The following is a 24,547-nucleotide window of genomic DNA, read 5'->3' as shown; positions in this document are numbered from 1 at the left end:
CGGCCGATTTTTTTTACCATTGGTGGTAACGTCGGCCACTTGAACGACCGATTTTTTTAAAAGAAAAATCGGCCGATTTTCGACCCATCTATGGCCTGCATAATTGCCGCGAAAATCGGCCGATCGGCAAAATCGGCCGATTTTTTCCAACTTTACAGAAGAAAAACCGCCCAAAATACCGAAAAACGGCCGACCAAATAGCCCACTAACGATCCGAAAATCGGCCGATTTTATTTTCGGCCGAAAAATCGGCCGATTTTCGACCCATCTATGGCCTGCATAACTCATTATACTGATAAAATGGATGAAATGTTTGCCAGTTTGCCAGATGTTTGCCAGTGATATCTTTAATGCAGGCCATAGATGGGTCAAAAATCGGCCGATTTTTCGGCCGAAAATAAAATCGGCCGATTTTCGGATCGTTAGTGGGCTATTTGGTCGGCCGTTTTTCGGTATTTTGGCCGTTTTTTTTTCTGTAAAGTTGGAAAAAAAAATCGGCCGATTTTGCTGATCGGCCGAATTTCGCGGCAATTAGTGGGCAAATCGGCCGATTTTTTGCCGATAAAAAAATCTGCGCATGGGCAGTGACCTGCAAGAGGAAGACAAAAAGAAGAAAAAGAAGAAAAGGAAGAGGATGAAGAAGAAGAGGAAGAAGAAGAGGATGAAGAAGAAGAAGAAGAAGAAGAAGAAGAAGAAGAAGAGGATGAGGAAGAGGAAGAAGAAGAAGAAGAAGAAGAGGATGAGGATGAAGAAGAAGAAGAGGATGAGGAAGAAGAAGAAGAAGAAGAAGAAGAGGATGAAGAAGAAGAAGAAGAAGAAGAAGAAGAAGAGGATGAGGATGAAGAAGAAGAAGAAGAGGATGAAGAAGAAGAGGATGAGGATGAAGAAGAATAAGAAGAAAAGGATGAGGATGAAGAAGAAGAAGAGGACGAGGATGAAGAAGAAGAGGATGAGGAAGAATAAGAAGAAAAGGATGAGGATGAAGAAGAAGAAGAAGAGGATGAGGATGAAGAAGAAGAGGATGAGGATGAAGAAGAAGAAGAAGAAGAAGAAGAAGAGGATGAGGATGAAGAAGAAGAAGAGGATGAGGATGAAGAAGAGGATGAGGATGAAGAAGAAGAGGAGGAGGATGGGGGTGATGATGATGAAGAAGAAGAGGATGAGGATGAGGAGGAAGAAGAGGATATAGAAGAAGAGGATGAGGATGAAGAAGAGGATGAGGATGAAGAAGAAGAAGAAGAGGATGAGGATGAGGAAGAAGAAGAAGAGGAGGAGGAGGAGGATGAAGAAGAATAAGAAGAAGTGGATGAGGAAGAAGAAGAGGAGGATAATGATGATGAAGAAGAAGAGGATGAGGATGAAGAAGAAGAGGATGAGGATGAAGAAGAAGAGGACGAGGAAGAAAAAGAATAAGAGGATGAGGATGTAGAAGAAGAAGAAGAAGAAGAAGAGGATGAGGATGAGGATGAAGAAGAAGAAGAAGAAGAAGAAGAAGAGGATGAGGATGAGGAAGAAGAAGAAGAAGAAGAAGAGGAGGAGGAGGATGAGGATGATGAAGAAGAAGAAGAGGATGAGGATGAAGAAGAAGAAGAGGATGAGGATGAAGAAAAAGAGGATGAGGAAGAAGAAGAAGAAGAAGAGGATGAGGAAGAAGAAGAAGAAGAAGAAGAAGAAGAAGAAGAGGATGAGGATGATGAAGAAGAAGAGGATGAGGATGAAGAAGAAGAAGAGGATGAGGATGAAGAAGAAGAGGATGAGGATGAAGATGATGATGAAGAAGAAGAGGATGAGGATGATGAAGAAGAAGAGGATGAGGATGATGAAGAAGAAGAAGAAGAAGAAGAAGAAGACGAGGATGAGGATGAAGAAGAAGAAGAAGAGGATGAGGATGAAGAAGAAGAAGTAGAAGAAGAAGAAGTAGGATGAAAATAAGAAGAATTCCAGTCCAGCAAAAAGTGTCTCTGCAGAGAGCTCCGCTATTTCTGACAGTTCTCTGACAGTTCCTTGACATTTACAGCGGTTGCAACAATGTATCTATTTGTTTCCGAATAAAAACATCTGTATCCTAAATGGAAACAAATAGATACAATGTTTCAACCGCTGTAAATGTCAAGGAACTGTCAGAGAACTGTCAGAAATAGCGGAGCTCTCTGCAGGGACACTTTTTGCCGTCTGTAGAAAAGATGAAAATCGGCCGATTTTTTTTACCATTGATGGTAACGTCGGCCGCTTGAACGACCGAATTTTCGTTTTTTAAAAGAAAAATCTGCCATTTTTCTCCCCATCTATGGCCTGCATAAGGCTTTAGCTGTTACTCATGGGTCTCTATCGTTATTCACTGATCCTGGGACGATGTCCATTGTGATGATATACGTGGGGTGGATCCATCACTGACATTATCACACTTATCACATCTGTTTTACATGCCTGTCGCTATTCAACAATTGGGAGTACCATTCTTTTATTATAAATTGTGATATTTGACCACTACACTAGGTTTGTCCTGTGTTCTTCCTCCTCATGTCCACGACTGCACATATGATCTTGGCTTAGAGTTTTGCTGCAGGAGGCTTCTTGATACATCACCCAGAGGTTGTGGCATAGCTTGAGTGCTGTTAGATTTCCTATTCAGGGGTCTTTTTCTCTGGTAAGCAGATAAAGGGGGTTATTTACTAAAATTTCATGGTGCAAAATCTGGTGCAGCTCTGCAAAGAAACAAATCACCTTTAAGGTTTTATTGTCAAAACTTAATTGAACAAGCTGAAGTTAGAAGCTAATTGTTTGCCATGCACAGCTGCACCAGATTCTGAGTGCTCCAGTTTTTAGTAAATCTCCCCCAAAGTGTCCTTTCCCTGGTGGTGGAACACTGAAATGGGGTCACAGTGTAGACAGGTGCAGTGTGCTTTCTCCTCTGTAGGTGGTGCCCAACCGGAGCCGTATCACAGCCTGGAGAAAAAGTCAAGGGAAACTCAGTTTTTCTGTGGTTTCTTGATCCCTGGAGGCAGCATTCTGGTTGGCTATGCAGCATCCAGGTGATCTTTGGTGGCCATCTTTGGGTCAGTAAAGTCTTTATAAAACTCTACCCCCAGGCTTTGGCACACATTTTGTGAAGTGGTTAGAGTAGGTAAAGAGCACCTGCCTGTCAGGGAAAGTGATAGCAGCAGAGAAAGGTTCCTGATGAGTATGGACAGGCTGGGGACATGCAATCCTTACTGTAGCCTCCTTTTAGGGACTGGCCAGGCTGCATTCTACCAGTCAGTGCATCTATACCTGTTTTCTCTCTGCCAAGAATTGGACTTTGAGTGTTACCCTTAGCAGTACTCTCTAGCTGGGGTTGTTTGTAGTTGATATCGTCTACAATACAAGTTATGAATCTATTTGTAAATGGAGTCTGTGTCTTTACTGCCCCCACATCCGGCTGCACCCACCCACACTTAAGCAACAGTATTTGAACCTTCATCATCACAAAGGATTAACCATAGTCTCATCTGTAAATGTCCATAAATGGCATAATGGTATAGCCAGCACCTGGCTACACAGTATTATTAAAAGCAAGAGGTACAACAGTTGTGTTCAAAATAATAGCGTCAGACATCATTAACCTGTTCAATCACTGTTTTTGGTAGAAATGATATTTGTACATGGCAAATAATTTACTAGCAGGTGTAGTAGAGTAATAGAAATCCAACAGACCCAACAGTCATGACATGCATGCTGCTGATTCTGTGTAATTGAATCACTAATTGAAAGGGGCATGTTCAAAATAATAGCAGTGTGGAGTTCTATTAGTGAGGTCATTCATTCTTTGAAAAACAGGTGGCAATTATTGCCCTTATTTAAGGAAGGAAGGCAGCAAATGTTGTACATGCTGGTTACAGTGCATTTCTCTCTGAAATTCTGAGGAAAATGGGTCATTCCAGACATTGTTCAGAAGAACAGCGTACCTTGATTAAAAAGTTGATTGAAGAGGGGAAAACATATAAAGAAGTGCAGAAAATGATAGGCTGCTCAGCTAAAATGATCGCAAATGCTTTAAAATGGCAACCAAAACCTGAAAGACGTGGAAGAAAGCGAAAAACTACCATTCAAATGGATAGAAGAATAACCAAAATGGCAAGGACTCAGCCAACAATCAGCTCCAGGAAGATCAAAGAAGGTGTAAAGTTCCCTGTGAGTACTGTTACAATTAGAAGACGCCTATGTGAAGCCAAGCTATCTGCAAGAAGCCCCCGCAAAGTCCCACTGTTGAAAAAAAGACGTTCTGAAGAGGTTACAATTTGCCAAAGAGCACATTGACTGGCCTAAAGAGAAATGGCGCAACATTTTGTGGACTGATGAAAGTAAGATTGTTCTTTTTGGGTCTAGTGGCCGGAGACAGTTTGTCAGACGACCCCCAAACACTGAATTCAAGCCACAGTACACTGTGAAGACAGTGAAGCATGGTTGCGCAAGCATCATGATATGGGGATGTTTCTCATACTACGGTGTTGGGCCTATTTATTGCATACCAGGGATCATGGATCAGTTTGAATACATCAGAATACTTGAAGAGGTCATGCTGCATTATGCTGAAGAGGAAATGCCCTTGAAATGGGTGTTCCAACAAGACAACGACCCCAAACACACCAGTAAACGTGCAACATCTTGGTTCCAGACCAACAAGATTGACGTTATGGAGTGGCCAGCCCAATCCCCGGATCTTAATCTAATAGAAAACGTGTGGGGTGACATCATAAATGCAGTTTCTGAGGCAAAACCAAGAAATAGAGAAGAGCTGTGGAATGTAGTCCAATCATCCTGGGCTAGAATACCCGTTCACAGGTGCCAGAAGTTGGTTGACTCCATGCAACACAGATGTACAGCAGTTCTCAGAAACAGTGCTTATATAACTAAATATTAATTAAGTGATTCAAAGGAAAGCAAAATCTTCAAACATTTTTCAGTTTATATAGTGAATGTTTGAGTTTGTAAAGAAGAATACAAATACTGCTATTTTTTTTAACAGTCTAATATTCACTTTTCTTCAAATTTTTTAGAGGAACAACACAAATTTTATATATTTTTCTTTATGTTTTGATTTGGAATAGAATGTGGAGTGTTCCCAATGCATTTGTGTGTATGGATATAAAAGCTATTAGAAGGATTTTGAGCTTTATTAACTTTTTTCAACACACTGCTATTATTTTTAACACAACTTACATTTTCACACACTATAAATATGTTTATCTGTTCTCCTAATCACAGATCTGACCATCTCCTTTTTTTTATCAAACTTCTTTTTATTCATTAAATACAATTTTTTAAAAGTTTTATTTTATTTATTTTATAAGTGATATAACTGAAGGTATTGTAGTTAAGGTATGCCTTTTTGCTGATAACAAAAAGGTGTGGTGTATAGGGTTGATATTCCTGGAATTGTTTGTAAAATGGAACATGATTTATCACTGAAAAATAAATGGTCAAAGCAGTGAAAAAAGTAGGTCAAAGTAGTTCAGTGTTTCTAAATGCAAAGTCATGCACTTAAGAATCCTCTCATAGAGAACAAGTTTGGGAGCAAAATGTTGGACAAAACTAGGGATGGGGTTTGAGTTTGCCACAACACATGGTTCACTTCACACTCCGACTGTTTGCCATTTGCTAAATGGGTGAACAAAATAGCCAAGGTTTCCTCCACCAAACCCTTACTAAATCCTTTTCATAGATAGGGATCTTCTATGGATTGTGAAGGGGAAACCCATGCAACAAAAAAGTGAGGTCCCCCCCAAAATCAATATCATACCCTTTGGGTCTGATATGTATTTTAAGAGGGTATCCCACAAAAACAAAATGTGCTACTCCCCATGGAAAAAAAATCACACCTTTTATCTGGGCATGCAACCTGACTATTCAGGAAAGGGTGGACAGAGAGTATGTATTTTTTTGTGTAGCATTACCCCCTTAGGAGTTGCTGAGTATTTGGGTCCCCCTATAGTCCTGCACAGCCAGGCAACATGCATTGTTTTTCACAGACTTGCATTCAGAAGTCAGTATCCAGTCCCTGAGGTTGTTTTTTAATTTTTATTAGGGAAATTTAAACTTGGATGAGGTAAGGGGTATATAGTATGCCCAATGGAACAGAGAAACCGAGGACATCTTCCTGGAACTATTTACAAGTCTCTACAGCAAAACAGGCTCTTTGGATAGCTAGCCAGCATCTCCTGCTGTACCACCCCAGATCAATTCTCTTCTTTATGCAGCTGTCTGGAGGAATCCCTGAGCAAGGCATCCAGTGCCTGTCACCTTAAGAAATAAGACAGTCCCAGGAGGTGGCTCATCTGGTTTTCCACCAGACTGCTCCTTCCCCTATCTGACCCAGGAGGTGTAGGCTTACTCACTCAGTCCTTCTCCTGTGCGACTGGTGGGTTGGTGGCTGCTACCAGGCCTTCTAGCTGGGTCGCTCCTTGCCTGCTGCATATGTGGAGCTCTCTCAGGGGGCCGGTGAGGGTCTTAGCTTTCTTCCCACCAAGCTCCACTGCATGTAGGTTAACCCCCTCTGCATCTGGGCCCCCTCCCAGTCTCCTGCCTTCAGCTTCACATCCTCTCTGTCTTTCACTCTGCAGCTGAGCAGGCTCTCTCACTTTAAGAGTTGTCCTGGCCTCTTGCCAAGCCTCCTGTTGGGGACTGGCCAGGACCCCCCAAAGGTGCAGATCAGCCACTCCTCAGATCCACCCACTGCTTCTAGACTTTTTTCCAAAGTTCTAGAGCAGGGGGAAATTCCAGAGGGCTGGTATTCAGAGCATCTTAGCTCTGACCTTGATTTGACCCCTTCTAGCTATCACACCCAGGCTGCTACTCAGCCATAACTAACAATTGGAGTCTAGCTCCCCCTAGCGAACTAGGATGGCACTACATTTGCATAAGGGACCCCCTAAATGTTATACCAGACCAAGAATAAGGTCCTAGTAAGTCTTTTTAGGGTAAACCTCTCATCATTGTATTTTTTTTCTGTGGGTTGTCCCCTTCACAATCCAGACCAGACCGGCATCTAGGACACGTGTCTGGTATGGATGTTCTGGGAATCCCAGCTGCTTTCTTTTATGATAAAGTGGCTATGATTCCCCTCAACATACATGCCAGAAATTATTTAGCGGCACGGAGATGAAATGTATTTAATCTTATAAATGGCATTTTTGCTTTAGTACATCGTACAGGTACAACACTTCGTATGCAGGTTTAAAGCGACATTAAAGGTTTAATTGTATTGTTTTAAATAACAAACATGTTAAACTTATTTACTTTGTGCAAGGGTTTTGCACAGAGCAGCCCCGATCATCCTCTTCTCGGGTCCCCCACTGGCACTTTAGGCTCCTTCCCCTGCCAAGTGCCCCTAGAGCAAGCTGCTTGCTGTGGGGGCGCTTGTGCTTGCCCGCTCCCTAGCCCCACTCTGTGTGTCCATAAGACTCACAGAATGGGACTCGGAGCCAATGAGGAGGCCAAAAGCTGGGACAACATCTGGTCTCGTGCACATCCCTGAATTGGGCTCGGGTAAGTACTAGGAGGGGCTGCAGGGGTAGCTGCATACTGAAGGTTTTTTACCTTCATTTTTAGAATGCATGAAGTGCAGAACCTTCAGGCTTTAGAACCTCTATAAGAAATCCTGCAACAATTTTAATTAAAGAAATAGTGTATTTTTAATTTTTCAGTTTATTTCTTATTAAAAGACACACTCTCCACCAAATGGTACTTTTGAAACTTTCCCATACCTAGCCAGAGCTATGGATGATGATTTTGGGGGAATCATTTCTGATGATTGCAAAATGCGAAAACAGCGAGGAACGCAAATATTGTTGTGGTGTGCATCATTAAAAGGGTCATCAGCAGAAGTAGAGAGGTACTGAGAGCTTTAGCTAGACCTTATTTAGAACAATATCCAGTTCTGGAGACCTCACTTGCAAAAAGTTATTGATAGGATAGAACTAGTCCAGAGATGGGAAACACATAGTGCAAGGTCTGAATTATATATAGCTCAAAAACACTGTAGCACCAAATCTTAAAACTCAACCTTCCTAAAAAGTGATCATGCTAGATAAATAAAATGAAACCAAACTGCCATGGTCAAAAGTGCAACCCAAATTATACCATAAATAAATAGACCTTTTATTTTTGTCTTTTTCTGATTTTGACTGTTGTGAGTAACTGAAAACATATAAAGATGTTTCTCATTTATGTGGAATATTTATAGTTTGTATTTTTTATTCACAAACACATTTCTTATCACTGAAAATACTAGAGTAAGCATGACCTTTTTTTTTTTTTTTTTTTTTTCACTATCATGACTTGTTTTGCACTAAACAGATCTTTCCATGATATTTATTGCAATCAAAACTCTGTTTATTCCTTTATCTAATGACAGGAAAAAAGAATTAAAATTAAAAACAGTTTCTATGATTAAGTTGTGTGCTGCCGATTGTAGCCAATAATCTTGTCCTTCATTTTCTTCCCTGATACCAAAAATGACAATTTCAGTCTAGGTTCTTGCTAACAGGAAAAGACTAGTTTAATAAACAAAGCCCATTACAGCCTGGGAAAATCACAGTTTTGGTTGTTACCATTTTTCAATCTAGTGAATGCTCTTTATGTCATGAACTGCTCTGTGATTATATTCAAGAAAGTGAAAACCTCATATTCTGATTGCTTGCGTAGGAGCTGATAAGAAATATAAATATTAGAGTTATTTATACCAAGCAAAGTTCTTCATTTGAACATAATATTTAGGAGTGGCTCAGATAAATCTGATATTTTAACAAAGAGGGCGCTTATGCTCACAACGCCTTTACAAAATATTCTGCTGTTAATCTTTAAGGAAGTCTTGAAATAGCTTCAATTATATTCCTGTAACTGTGAGTATCTGTGAATGTGTCAGCACTGAGGAGTTAGGAATTGTTTTGCCTGTTTATTATAGATCCTGAAATTTTCAAAAAGATTTTGTTTCTGACTCATTAACATATCTGTAGCTTTACTACACTTTGGAGGTTTTAAGGTGCTTTTATGGCTGCTTAGTTTATTTCATTTTGTGTTCTTTGTATTCATGTTTTTTTCCCATTTTTCAATATTTGCGTACACAATCTAATTTGTATAATAATAATTTGTATAATTTGTCAAAAACACTAGAGGATCCCATGACATCAATAGTATAGCATCAAATGTAAAAAGAAAGTAGTTTTAAAATGGTAGCCATGGTAGGATATCTGAGGGTGGTTTGAGTTGGAAGCCAAAGGTTACTTTGTGGGTAGGATCAGGCTGTAAGGGAGTAAGGTGAAAGATATTTTCTATATAAGTCCCCAGTTTGGATTCCTCTGCGAATTTTGATTAAGATCAATAGCATATTTAGGGATAAAATTAGAGACACTACAACATCCCAGTGATGCTAGAGGACTGGCAGTACCCAACCCAAGATTATATTTTTTGCAGCTCAACCCTTGCAGGTTGAGAATCTGAAAAACCTCCTAGGTCTGCTCGCCGTCTATTTTCTTACATTTTCAGGGGGCCACCATTGCATGTTTTGGAAGGGGCATGGGAGGCACTTCATTAACTGCTACACCTACTTTGGTGTTAATGTGCAAGGTGTGGGAAGAAACTGAGAAAATTATAGGGATTTCTAACCTTATGGGGAAATGATAAGCTTCCTGAGCATCTTGTTCTTCAGGGATTTCACAGATGAGAAAGATCTGGGGTCTCTACCTTAGCACAACTCTATGAGAATGGAGCTCTTAAAACGTTTGAGCAGTTGACAGAGTTTTTCTTACCTCAAAGGTGGTTTAACCAGTTTCTTTAACTTCGTGATGCGCTATCAGTAGAGATGAGCGAATCGAAGTAGGCGAAGTGGAATTCGAGTCGAATATTGGAAAATTTTCGATTCGCGCCGAATCCGAAAAATAGCCTACTTCGGACGCGCGAATCGAAATTTTTCCTAAAATGGCGGTGGACATGTGCGGCGACGGAGCGGGGATGTCTGGGAAGGCGCGCAGACAAGGCGCGCTGACCCATAATGCATTCCTTAATGACATGTGATCGCATTAGCCAATCAGCAGCCAGCCAGCCAGCACTGTGTAATGGTCGAGCTATAAATAGCGGCCATTTTAGAATTCTTCATTTGCCTCCAGTCATTCAAGAGAGGCAGACCGCTCTGTATTAGGGACAGAGTTAGGGCCACAGAAACGTTACTTGGGGACAGAGAAACGTTACTTAGGGACAGAGAAGCATTACTCAGGGACACAGAATTGTTAATGAGGGCCACAGAATCGTTACTTAGGGCCAAAGAAACGCTAGTTAGGGCCACAGAATTGTTACTCAGGGACAGACAGAATTGTTACTGAGTGCCAGAGAATTGTTACTTAGGGCCACAGAAACGTTAGTTAGGGCCACAGAATTGTTACTCAGGGACAGACACAGAATTGTTACTGAGGGCCACAGAACTGTTACTTAGGGCCACAGAAACGTTATTAGGGCCACAGAATTGTTACTCAGGGACAGACAGAATTGTTACTGAGTGCCAGAGAATTGTTACTTAGGGCCACAGAAACGTTAGTTAGGGCCACAGAATTGTTACTCAGGGACAGACACAGAATTGTTACTGAGGGCCACAGAACTGTTACTTAGGGCCACAGAAACGTTATTAGGGCCACAGAATTGTTACTCAGGGACAGACAGAATTGTTACTGAGTGCCAGAGAATTGTTACTTAGGGCCACAGAAACGTTAGTTAGGGCCACAGAATTGTTACTCAGGGACAGACACAGAATTGTTACTGAGGGCCACAGAACTGTTACTTAGGGCCACAGAAACGTTATTAGGGCCACAGAATTGTTACTCAGGGACAGACAGAATTGTTACTGAGTGCCAGAGAATTGTTACTTAGGGCCACAGAAACGTTAGTTAGGGCCACAGAATTGTTACTCAGGGACAGACACAGAATTGTTACTGAGGGCCACAGAACTGTTACTTAGGGCCACAGAAACGTTAGTTAGGGCCACAGAATTGTTACTCAGGGACAGACACAGAATTGTTACTGAGGGCCACAGAATTGTTACTTAGGGCCACAGAAACGTTACTCAGGGACACAGAATTGTTACTGAGGGCCACAGAACTGTTACTTAGGGCCACAGAACTGTTACTTAGGGCCACAGAAACGTTAGTTAGGGCCACAGAATTGTTACTCAGGGACAGACACAGAATTGTTACTGAGGGACACAGAATTGTTACTGAGGGACACAGAACTGTTACTTAGGGCCACATAATTGTTACTCAGGGACACAGAATTGTTACTGAGGGCCACAGAACCGTTACTTAGGGCAACAGAATTGTTACTCAGGGACACAGAATTGTTACTGAGGGCCACAGAACCGTTACTTAGGGCCACAGAATTGTTACTCAGGGACAGACACAGAATTGTTACTGAGGGCCACAGAATTGTTACTGAGGGACACAGAATTGTTACTGAGGGCCACAGAACCGTTACTTAGGGCCACAGAATTGTTACTCAGGGACAGACACAGAATTGTTACTGAGGGCCACAGAATTGTTACTTAGGGCCACAGAAACGTTACTCAGGGACACAGAATTGTTACTGAGGGCCACAGAACCGTTACTTAGGGCCACAGAATTGTTACTCAGGGACAGACACAGAATTGTTACTGAGGGCCACAGAATTGTTACTTAGGGCCACAGAAACGTTACTCAGGGACACAGAATTGTTACTGAGGGCCACAGAACCGTTACTTAGGGCCACAGAATTGTTACTCAGGGACAGACACAGAATTGTTACTGAGGGCCACAGAACCGTTACTTAGGGCCACAGAAACGTTACTCAGGGACACAGAATTGTTACTGAGGGCCACAGAACTGTTACTTAGGGCCACAGAATTGTTACTCAGGGACAGACACAGAATTGTTACTGAGGGACACAGAATTGTTACTGAGGGACACATAACTGTTACTTAGGGCCACATAATTGTTACTCAGGGACACAGAATTGTTACTGAGGGCCACAGAAGCGTTACTTAGGGCCACAGAATTGTTACTGAGGGACACAGAATTGTTACTGAGTGCCACAGAAACGTTACTTAGGGCCACAGAATTGTTACTCAGGGACAGACACAGAATTGTTACTGAGGGCCACAGAATTGTTACTGAGGGCCACAGAACCGTTACTTAGGGCACAGAATTGTTACTCAGGGACAGACACAGAATTGTTACTGAGGGACACAGAATTGTTACTGAGGGCCACAGAACCGTTACTTAGGGCACAGAATTGTTACTCAGGGACAGACACATAATTGTTACTCAGGGACACAGAATTGTTACTGAGGGCCACAGAACCGTTACTTAGGGCCACAGAATTGTTACTCAGGGACACAGAACTGTTACTGAGGGACACAGAACCGTTACTTAGGGCCACAGAATTGTTACTCAGGGACAGACACAGAATTGTTACTCAGGGACACAGAATTGTTACTGAGGGCCACAGAACCGTTACTTAGGGCCACAGAATTGTTACTCAGGGACACAGAACTGTTACTGAGGGACACAGAACCGTTACTTAGGGCCACAGAATTGTTACTCAGGGACAGACACAGAATTGTTACTCAGGGACACAGAATTGTTACTGAGGGCCACAGAACCGTTACTTAGGGCCACAGAAACATTACTCAGGGACAGACACAGAATTCTTACTCAGGGACAGACACAGAATTGTTACTCAGGGACAGACACAGAATTGTTACTGAGGGCCACAGAACCGTTACTTAGGGCCACAGAAACGTTACTCAGGGACAGACACAGAATTCTTACTCAGGGACAGACACAGAATTGTTACTCAGGGACACAGAATTGTTACTGAGGGACACAGAATTGTTACTGAGGGACACAGAATTGTTACTCAGGGACACAGAATTGTTACTCAGGGACACAGAATTGTTACTGAGGGACACAGAATTGTTACTGAGGGACACAGAATTGTTACTCAGGGACAGACACAGAATTGTTACTCAGGGACAGACACTGAATTGTTACTCAGGGAAAGACAGAATTGTTACTGAGGGCCACAGAAATGTTACTTAGGGCCACAGAAACGTTACTCAGGGACACAGAATTGTTACTCAGGGACAGACACAGAATTGTTACTCAGGGACAGACACAGAATTGTTACTGAGGGACACAGAATTGTTACTGAGGGCCACAGAACCGTTACTTAGGGCCACAGAAACGTTACTCAGGGACAGACACAGAATTGTTACTCAGGGACAGACACAGAATTGTTACTGAGGGACATAGAATTGTTACTGAGGGACACAGAATTGTTACTCAGGGACACAGAATTGTTACTGAGGGCCACAGAACCGTTACTTAGGGCCACAGAATTGTTACTCAGGGACAGACACAGAATTGTTACTCAGGGACACAGAATTGTTACTGAGGGCCACAGAACCTTTACTTAGGGCCACAGAAACGTTACTCAGGGACAGACACAGAATTCTTACTCAGGGACAGACACAGAATTGTTACTGAGGGACACAGAATTGTTACTGAGGGACACAGAATTGTTACTGAGGGCCACAGAATTGTTACTCAGGGACACAGAATGGTTACTGAGGGACACAGAATTGTTACTGAGGGACACAGAATTGTTACTGAGGGACACAGAATTGTCACTCAGGGACAGACACAGAATTGTTACTGAGGGCCACAGAACTGTTACTTAGGGTCACAGAACTGTTACTTAGGACCACAGAAACGTTACTCAGGGACACAGAATTGTTACTCAGGGACACAGAATCGTTTAATTAAAGAGTATGTCAGACAACATGCAGAGGAGTGGCAGAGGAGGCAATGTTTTAGGAGCGAGCAGACGTGGCAGCAGAGGAAGGGGTCGAGGCAGCACTATTCGCAGCCAGAGGCTAGTGCTCCCGGTGTCATCCAGTACAGTGAGGAAGAGCTAACAGAGGGCGGTCAGGAACGGGGGGAGACATCCGCCTCTTCAGCAGCCAGGCGAAGAAGTAGTGGCGAGGAGAGTGGCTCGGTAGCCGGTGTAGAGACAGGTCTGTCTCCTGACCCACACGCAGCCGAGGGGGCTAGTAGTGAGGCGGAGACCCTAATTGATGATGATGAGGCTGATCGCACTTGGCAGCCTCGTCGTCATCAGGCTATTGCTTCCGCATCATCAGGAGAAGAGGGTGGCAGCTTGGCAGCGAGCAAAACAGTCGGTGGGTTGTCTCCATCGCCACACTCTGCCATGTGCCACTTTCAGATTTCCTCACACACTGCTGGTGTGTTGAATTTTTTGACATAGGGTGCTGGCAGATTACGGGCCTCCCATAGCTGCTGCCAGGCCCCTAATCTGCCATGGGCCCGTATACCGCCTCCTCATGCTGCTGCCAGGTCCACAGTCTCTCATGCCATGTGCCACTTTCAGGTCTCCTCACACTGCTGGTGTGTTCAATTTTTTGACATAGGGTGCTGGCAGATTACGGGCCTCCCATAGCTGCTGCCAGGCCCCTAATCTGCCATGGGCCCCTATATACCGCCTCCTCATGCTGCTGCCAAGTCCAGAGTCTGTCATGGGTCCCTGTACGGCCTCCCATTGCTGCTGTCTCCATCGCCACACTCTGCCATGTGCCACTTTCAGGTCTCCTCACACACTGCTGGTGTGTTGAATTTTTTGACATAGGGTGCTGGCAGATTACGGGCCTCCTATAGCTGCTGCCAGGCCCCTAATCTGCCATGGGCCCCTGTACCGCCTCCTCATGCTGCTGCCAGGTCCACAGTGTCTCATGCCATGTGCCACTTTCAGGTCTCCTCACACTGCTGGTGTGTTGAATTTTTTGACATAGAGTGCTGGCAGATTACGGGCCTCCCATAGCTGCTGCCAGGCCCCTAATCTGCCATGGGCCCCTATACCACCTCCTCATGCTGCTGCCAAGTCCAGAGTCTCTCATGGGTCCCTGTACGGCCTCCCATTGCTGCTGTCTCCATCGCCACACTCTGCCATGTGCCACTTTCAGGTCTCCTCACACACTGCTGGTGTGTTCAATTTTTTGACATAGGGTGCTGGCAGATTACGGGCCTCCCATAGCTGCTGCCAGGCCCCTAATCTGCCATAGGCCCCTATATACCGCCTCCTCATGCTGCTGCCAAGTCCAGAGTCTGTCATGGGTCCCTGTACGGCCTCCCATTGCTGCTGTCTCCATCACCACACTCTGCCATGTGCCACTTTCAGGTCTCCTCACACTGCTGGTGTGTTGAATTTTTTGACATAGGGTGCTGGCAGATTACGGGCCTCCTATAGCTGCTGCCAGGCCCCTAATCTGCCATAGGCCCCTATATACCGCCTCCTCATGCTGCTGCCAAGTCCAGAGTCTGTCATGGGTCCCTGTACGGCCTCCCATTGCTGCTGTCTCCATCGCCACACTCTGCCATGTGCCACTTTCAGGTCTCCTCACACACTGCTGGTGTGTTCAATTTTTTGACATAGGGTGCTGGCAGATTACGGGCCTCCCATAGCTGCTGCCAGGCCCCTAATCTGCCATGGGCCCCTATACCGCCTCCTCATGCTGCTGCCAAGTCCAGAGTCTCTCATGGGTCCCTGTACGGCCTCCCATTGCTGCTGTCTCCATCGCCACACTCTGCCATGTGCCACTTTCAGGTCTCCTCACACACTGCTGGTGTGTTGAATTTTTTGACATAGGGTGCTGGCAGATTACGGGCCTCCTATAGCTGCTGCCAGGCCCCTAATCTGCCATGGGCCCCTATACCGCCTCCTCATGCTGCTGCCATGTCCAGGCGAACGTAGTCACACAGGGGAGGAACTTCTCAGTGTAATGAATAGAGAAATCGACAGATGGCTGTCTCCGCGCAAACTGAAAATCGGAACCATGTTGACCGACAACGGAAAGAACATGGTGTCTGCTCTGCGTCAAGGAAGGTTGTGCCATGCGCCATGCATGGCTCACGTGTTCAATCTGGTTGTCAAGCGGTTCCTAAAATCCACCATCCCACTGCAAGACATCCTTAAAATGTCACGTAAACTTTGCATGCATTTCAGCCATTCCTACACCGCAAAGCACACCCTCCTTGAGCTGCAGCGGCAGAACGGAATTCCACAGCATCGCCTGATCTGCGACGTTGCAACAAGGTGGAATTCAACCCTACACATGTTAGACCGCCTTTACGAACAGCGAAAGGCCATCACCGATTTCCTGATGTTACAAGCGGATAAAGGTACTCCCCTGTGTAACTTCGATGTCAGCCATTGGCAGCTCATGCGTGACACCTGCCGCTTGCTCAGGCCCTTTGAGGAGGCCACGCTATTCGTGAGTCGGCAGGACTATGGGATGAACGACGTCATTCCTCTGTTGCACGTCCTGGAACAAATGCTGTTAACAATGGCTGGTCAGGGTGCGGTAGACGTGGCGCACAGATCTCAACGCCACATGACCCCTGTGGGGGAGGACAGGAAGAAGAGGAGGAGGTAGAGGAGGACATTTGTGCTCAGGAATTATTGAGTGAAATGGGTGGTTTTTCCACTCAGCGGACAGGAGTGGAGGAGCAGGAGCATCTGGTAGAGGAGGAGGAGACAGAGGACCCAGACGCACCGTGGCAGTATGCTGTGGAGATGGAGGCAGGGAGTCCCTCGCATTCCTTGGCACAAATGGCCCATAGCATGCTCGGTTGCTTGCGTAGCGACAGCCGAATAATAACCATCAGACAGAGGGATGACTTTTGGCTGTCCACCTTGTTGGACCCTCGCTACCGTTCAAAAATGGTGGCCTTTTTCACACCTGCTGAGAGGGAGGCCAAAATAACGTACTATAAAAACCACCTATGTAGTCAGTTGGTCTCTGCCTTTCTGCGCCAATGTCCATCCTCAGACACTGTGGGCCCTGTGCGCTCGCGTTCCGCTGCCATGGCAGCAGGGGAGGGGTGGGGTGGTAGGAGCAGTGGCAGCTCCACCAGCAGCAGCTGCCTCAGTCTGCAGTCGATGATGAGTAGCTTTCTTCACCAGCGCAGTGAGGAAACTACTAACCAGCCGCAGCAGCAGCATCAGGTGGACCTGGAGCAGGAGCTCAAACAATAGGCTTGGGCCTACTTGGACAGCACCCTGCCAACCGAGGTAGACAATCCCCTTGACTACTGGGCAACGAAACTTGACCTTTGGCCCCAACTAGCTGAATTTGCCCTTGAAAGGCTGTCATGCCTGGCCAGTAGCGTGGCATCGGAGCGCGTGTTTAGTGCGGCAGGAGGTATTGTAACTCCGCGGAGGACACGACTGTCCACCCAAAGTGTGGAGAGACTCACGTTTGTGACAATGAATCAGGCGTGGATTAGTCTGGATTTCAAACCACCAGTTCCTGTCACAACTGACTAAATCCGCCATGAATCATGCCCCAAACATGTGCCACTTTCAGGTCTCCTCACACTGCTGGTGTGTTGAATTTTTTGACATAGGGTGCTGGCAGATTACGGGCCTCCTATAGCTGCTGCCAGGCCCCTAATCTGCCATAGGCCCCTATATACCGCCTCCTCATGCTGCTGCCAGGTCCAGAGTCTGTCATGGGTCCCTGTACGGCCTCCCATTGCTGCTGTCTCCATCGCCACACTCTGCCATGTGCCACTTTCAGGTCTCCTCACACACTGCTGGTGTGTTGAATTTTTTGACATAGGGTGCTGGCAGATTACGGGCCTCCCATAGCTGCTGCCAGGCCCCTAATCTGCCATAGGCCCCTATATACCGCCTCCTCATGCTGCTGCCAGGTCCAGAGTCTGTCATGGGTCCCTGTACGGCCTCCCATTGCTGCTGTCTCCATCGCCACACTCTGCCATGTGCCACTTTCAGGTCTCCTCACACTGCTGGTGTGTTGAATTTTTTGACATAGGGTGCTGGCAGATTACGGGCCTCCTATAGCTGCTGCCAGGCCCCTAATCTGCCATAGGCCCCTATATACCACCTCCTCATGCTGCTGCCAAGTCCAGAGTCTGTCATGGGTCCCTGTACGGCCTCCCATTGCTGCTGTCTCCATCGCCACACTCTGCCATGTGCCACTTTCATGTCTCCTCACACTGCTGGTGTGTTGAATTTTTTGACATAGGGTGCTGGCAGATTACGGGCCTCCTATAGCTGCTGCCAGGCCCCTAATCTGACATAGGCCCCTATATACCGCCTCCTCATGCTGCTGCCAAGTCCAAAGTCTGTCATGGGTCCCTGTACGGCCTCCCATTGCTGCTGTCTCCATCGCCACACTCTGCCATGTGCCACTTTCAGGTCTCCTCACACTGCTGGTGTGTTGAATTTATTGACATAGGGTGCTGGCAGATTACGGGCCTCCTATAGCTGCTGCCAGGCCCCTAATCTGCCATAGGCCCCTATATACCGCCTCCTCATGCTGCTGCCAGGTCCAGAGTCTGTCATGGGTCCCTGTACGGCCTCCCATTGCTGCTGTCTCCATCGCCACACTCTGCCATGTGCCACTTTCAGGTCTCCTCACACACTGCTGGTGTGTTCAATTTTTTGACATAGGGTGCTGGCAGATTACGGGCCTCCCATAGCTGCTGCCAGGCCCCTAATCTGCCATAGGCCCCTATATACCGCCTCCTCATACTGCTGCCAAGTCCAGAGTCTCTCATGGGTCCCTGTACGGCCTCCCATTGCTGCTGTCTCCATCGCCACACTCTGCCATGTGCCACTTTCAGGTCTCCTCACACACTGCTGGTGTGTTCAATTTTTGACATAGGGTGCTGGCAGATTACGGGCCTCCTATAGCTGCTGCCAGGCCCCTAATCTGCCATGGGCCCCTATACCGCCTCCTCATGCTGCTGCCAGGTCCACAGTGTCTCATGCCATGTGCCACTTTCAGGTCTCCTCACACTGCTGGTGTGTTGAATTTTTTGACATAGGGTGCTGGCAGATTACGGGCCTCCCATAGCTGCTGCCAGGCCCCTAATCTGCCATGGGCCCCTAAACCGCCTCCTCATGCTGCTGCCAAGTCCAGAGTCTCTCATGGGTCCCTGTACGGCCTCCCATTGCTGCTGTCTCCATCGCCACACTCTGCCATGTGCCACTTTCAGGTCTCCTCACACACTGCTGGTGTGTTCAATTTTTTGTCATAGGGTGCTGGCAGATTACGGTCCTCCTATAGCTGCTGCCAGGCCCCTAATCTGCCATGGGCCCCTGTACCGCCTCCTCATGCTGCTGCCAGGTCCACAGTGTCTCATGCCATGTGCCACTTTCAGGTCTCCTCACACTGCTGGTGTGTTGAATTTTTTGACATAGAGTGCTGGCAGATTACGGGCCTCCCATAGCTGCTGCCAGGCCCCTAATCTGCCATGGGCCCCTATACCACCTCCTCATGCTGCTGCCAAGTCCAGAGTCTCTCATGGGTCCCTGTACGGCCTCCCATTGCTGCTGTCTCCATCGCCACACTCTGCCATGTGCCACTTTCAGGTCTCCTCACACACTGCTGGTGTGTTCAATTTTTTGACATAGGGTGCTGGCAGATTACGGGCCTCCTATAGCTGCTGCCAGGCCCCTAATCTGCCATGGGCCCCTGTACCGCCTCCTCATGCTGCTGCCAGGTCCACAGTGTCTCATGCCATGTGCCACTTTCAGGTCTCCTCACACTGCTGGTGTGTTGAATTTTTTGACATAGAGTGCTGGCAGATTACGGGCCTCCCATAGCTGCTGCCAGGCCCCTAATCTGCCATGGGCCCCTATACCACCTCCTCATGCTGCTGCCAAGTCCAGAGTCTCTCATGGGTCCCTGTACGGCCTCCCATTGCTGCTGTCTCCATCGCCACACTCTGCCATGTGCCACTTTCAGGTCTCCTCACACACTGCTGGTGTGTTCAATTTTTTGACATAGGGTGCTGGCAGATTACGGGCCTCCCATAGCTGCTGCCAGGCCCCTAATCTGCCATAGGCCCCTATATACCGCCTCCTCATGCTGCTGCCAAGTCCAGAGTCTGTCATGGGTCCCTGTACGGCCTCCCATTGCTGCTGTCTCCATCGCCACACTCTGCCATGTGCCACTTTCAGGTCTCCTCACACTGCTGGTGTGTTGAATTTTTTGACATAGGGTGCTGGCAGATTACGGGCCTCCTATAGCTGCTGCCAGGCCCCTAATCTGCCATAGGCCCCTATATACCGCCTCCTCATGCTGCTGCCAAGTCCAGAGTCTGTCATGGGTCCCTGTACGGCCTCCCATTGCTGCTGTCTCCATCGCCACACTCTGCCATGTGCCACTTTCAGGTCTCTTCACACTGCTGGTGTGTTGAATTTTTTGACATAGGGTGCTGGCAGATTACGGGCCTCCCATAGCTGCTGCCAGGCCCCTAATCTGCCATAGGCCCCTATATACTGCCTCCTCATGCTGCTGCCAGGTCCAGAGTCTGTCATGGGTCCCTGTACGGCCTCCCATTGCTGCTGTCTCCATCGCCACACTCTGCCATGTGCCACTTTCAGGTCTCCTCACACACTGCTGGTGTGTTCAATTTTTTGACATAGGGTGCTGGCAGATTACGGGCCTCCCATAGCTGCTGCCAGGCCCCTAATCTGCCATGGGCCCCTATACCGCCTCCTCATGCTGCTGCCAAGTCCAGAGTCTCTCATGGGTCCCTGTACGGCCTCCCATTGCTGCTGTCTCCATCGCCACACTCTGCCATGTGCCACTTTCAGGTCTCCTCACACACTGCTGGTGTGTTCAATTTTTTGACATAGGGTGCTGGCAGATTACGGGCCTCCTATAGCTGCTGCCAGGCCCCTAATCTGCCATGGGCCCCTATACCGCCTCCTCATGCTGCTGCCAGGTCCACAGTGTCTCATGCCATGTGCCACTTTCAGGTCTCCTCACACTGCTGGTGTGTTGAATTTTTTGACATAGGGTGCTGGCAGATTACGGGCCTCCCATAGCTGCTGCCAGGCCCCTAATCTGCCATGGGCCCCTATACCGCCTCCTCATGCTGCTGCCAAGTCCAGAGTCTGTCATGGGTCCCTGTACGGCCTCCCATTGCTGCTGTCTCCATCGCCACACTCTGCCATGTGCCACTTTCAGGTCTCCTCACACACTGCTGGTGTGTTGAATTTTTTGACATAGGGTGCTGGCAGATTACGGGCCTCCTATAGCTGCTGCCAGGCCCCTAATCTGCCATAGGCCCCTATATACCGCCTCCTCATGCTGCTGCCAAGTCCAGAGTCTGTCATGGGTCCCTGTACGGCCTCCCATTGCTGCTGTCTCCATCGCCACACTCTGCCATGTGCCACTTTCAGGTCTCTTCACACTGCTGGTGTGTTGAATTTTTTGACATAGGGTGCTGGCAGATTACGGGCCTCCTATAGCTGCTGCCAGGCCCCTAATCTGCCATAGGCCCCTATATACCGCCTCCTCATGCTGCTGCCAGGTCCAGAGTCTCTCATGGGTCCCTGTACGGCCTCCCATTGCTGCTGTCTCCATCGCCACACTCTGCCATGTGCCACTTTCAGGTCTCCTCACACACTGCTGGTGTGTTGAATTTTTTGACATAGGGTGCTGGCAGATTACGTGCCTCCCATTGCTGCTGCCAGGCCCGTAATCTGCCATGGGCCCCCGTACCGACTCCTCATGCTGTGACGTTGCAACAAGGTGGAATTCAACCCTACATATGTTAGACCGCCTTTACGAACAGCAAAAGGCCATCACAGATTTCCTGATGTTAAAAGCGGATAAAGGTACTCCCTGTGTAACTTAGATGTCCGCCATTGGCAGCTCATGCGTGACACCTGCGCTTGCTCAGGCCCTTTGAGGAGGCCATGCTATTCGTGAGTCGGCAGGACTATGGGATGAACGACGTCATTCCTCTGTTGCACGTCCTGGAACAAATGCTGTTAACAATGGCTGGTCAGGGTGCGGTAGACGTGGCGCACAGATCTCAACGCCACATGACCCCTGTGGGGGCAGGACAGGAAGAAGAGGAGGAGGTAGAGGAGGACATTGGTGCTCAGGAATTATTGAGTGAAATGGGTGGTTTTTCCACTCAGCGGACAGGAGTGGAGGAGCAGGAGCATCTGGTGGAGGAGGAAGAGGAGACAGAGGACCCAGACGCACCGTGGCAGTATGCTGTGGAGATGGAGGCAGGGAGTCCCTCGCATTCCTTGGCACAAATGGCCCATAGCATGCTCGGTTGCTTGCGTAGCGACAGCCGAATAATAACCATCAGACAGAGGGATGACTTTTGGCTGTCCACCTTGTTGGACCCTCGCTACCGTTCAAAAATGGTGGCCTTTTTCACACCTGCTGAGAGGGAGGCCAAAATAACGTACTATAAAAACCACCTATGTAGTCAGCTGGTCTCTGCCTGTCTGCGCCAACGTCCATCCTCAGACACTGTGGGCCCTGTGCGCTCGCGTTCCGCTGCCATGGCAGCAGGGGAGGGGTGGGGTGGTAGGAGCAGTGGCAGCTCCACCAGCAGCAGCTGCCTCAGTCTGCAGTCGATGATGAGTAGCTTTCTTCACCAGCGCAGTGAGGAAACTACTAACCAGCCGCAGCAGCAGCAGCAGCATCAGGTGGACCTGGAGCAGGACCTCAAACAACAGGCTTAGGCCTACTTGGACAGCACCCTGCCAACCGAGGTAGACAATCCCCTTGACTACTGGGCAACGAAACTTGACCTTTGGCCCCAACTAGCTGAATTTGCCCTTGAAAGGCTGTCATGCCCGGCCAGTAGCGTGGCATCGGAGCGCGTGTTTAGTGCGGCAGGAGGTATTGCAACTCCGCGGAGGACACGACTGTCCACCCAAAGTGTGGAGAGACTCACGTTTGTGAAAATTAATCAGGCGTGGATTAGTCTGGATTTCAAACCACCAGTTCCTGACACAACTGACTAAATCCGCCATGAATCATGCCCCAAACATGTGCCACTTTCAGGTCTCCTCACACTGCTGGTGGGTTCCATTTTTTGTCATAGGGTGCTGGCAGATTACGGGCCTCCCATAGCTGCTGCCAGGCCCCTAATCTGCCATGGGCCTCTATACCGCCTCCTCATGCTGCTGCCAAGTCCAGAGTCTCTCATGGGTCCCTGTACGGCCTCCCATTGCTGCTGTCTCCATCGCCACACTCTGCCATGTGCCACTTTCAGGTCTCCTCACACTGCTGGTGGGTTCCATTTTTTGTCATAGGGTGCTGGCAGATTACGGGCCTCCCATAGCTGCTGCCAGGCCCCTAATCTGCCATGGGCCCCTATACCGCCTCCTCATGCTGCTGCCAGGTCCAGAGTCTCTCATGGGTCCCTGTACGGCCTCCCATTGCTGCTGTCTCCATCGCCACACTCTGCCATGTGCCACTTTCAGGTCTCCTCACACTGCTGGTGGGTTCCATTTTTTGTCATAGGGTGCTGGCAGATTACGGGCCTCCCATAGCTGCTGCCAGGCCCCTAATCTGCCATGGGCCCCCGTACCGACTCCTCATGCTGCTGCCAGGCCCGTAATCTGTCATGGGCCCCTGTTGTCGCTTTTTGGCATATTCCGCTCGTTCAGATGCTCCTTCTCCTGCTACTCCTCTTCACGGATTCCGTCAGCAGTCTTTCTTGGAATCCGTTTCCAAGAGACAACAGTTTGCGAGCACGCACCCGACGGTGCAGAAGCTGAACGTCCTCCTGTCCAAGTTGCTGCTGCCAGGCTCGTAATCTGTCATGCGCCCCTGTACCGCCTCCTCATGCTGCTGCCAGGTCCAGAGTGTGTCATGGGCCCCCGTACCGACTCCTCATGCTGCTGCCAGGCCCGTAATCTGTCATGGGCCCCTGTACCGCCTCCCCATGCTGCTGCCAGGTCCAGAGTGTGTCATGGGTCCCTGTACGGCCTCCCATTGCTGCTGCCAGGCCCGTAATCTGCCATGGGCCCCCGTACCGACTCCTCATGCTGCTGCCAGGCCCATAATCTGTCATGGGCCCCTGTACCGCCTCCTCATGCTGCTGCCAGGTCCAGAGTGTGTCATGGGTCCCTGTACGGCCTCCCATTGCTGCTGTCTCTATCGCCACACTCTGCCATGTGCCACTTTCAGGTCTCCTCACACTGCTGGTGGTTTCCATTTTTGTCATAGGGTGCTGTATGGCCTCCCATTGCTGCTGCCTCCACCGCCACACTGTGGCTCCACACTCTGGTTTTGGCCCCGTGACTGCCCAAATGAGTGAAGTGTGCGGTGATTCTAAGATCGACGGCACTCATCTGCATGTCATACTGACTGTCAGTATTATTTCTCTTCCCCAGCAGACTCCAAGGGCATTTAAATTAAAGGTACAGTGTTCTGCACTAATATAAAGGCTCTCTGAAGCCTAGAAACACCCTTTTATAAGTTAAATTCGCAGCGAATATATTCGACTCGAATCAAAATTTTTCCACGAATTCGCCGAATCAGTCGAATCGAATTTTTGAATACTTCGCTCATCTCTAGCTATCAGCTCAATTCTCTACAGTAGTGCTTTTTTTCCCTACTTTGTCACTGGACAGAATAGTTGAAGCCCTATCAACTAAGGGACTTCTCTCAGAAACC

This window comes from Staurois parvus, unplaced genomic scaffold (genome assembly GCF_062004578.1).
Source record: "Staurois parvus isolate SC_StPar_1 unplaced genomic scaffold, SC_StPar_1.0 ptg000232l, whole genome shotgun sequence".
Taxonomy (NCBI): Eukaryota; Metazoa; Chordata; class Amphibia; order Anura; family Ranidae; genus Staurois; species Staurois parvus.
This window is presented reverse-complemented; position numbering follows the sequence as displayed.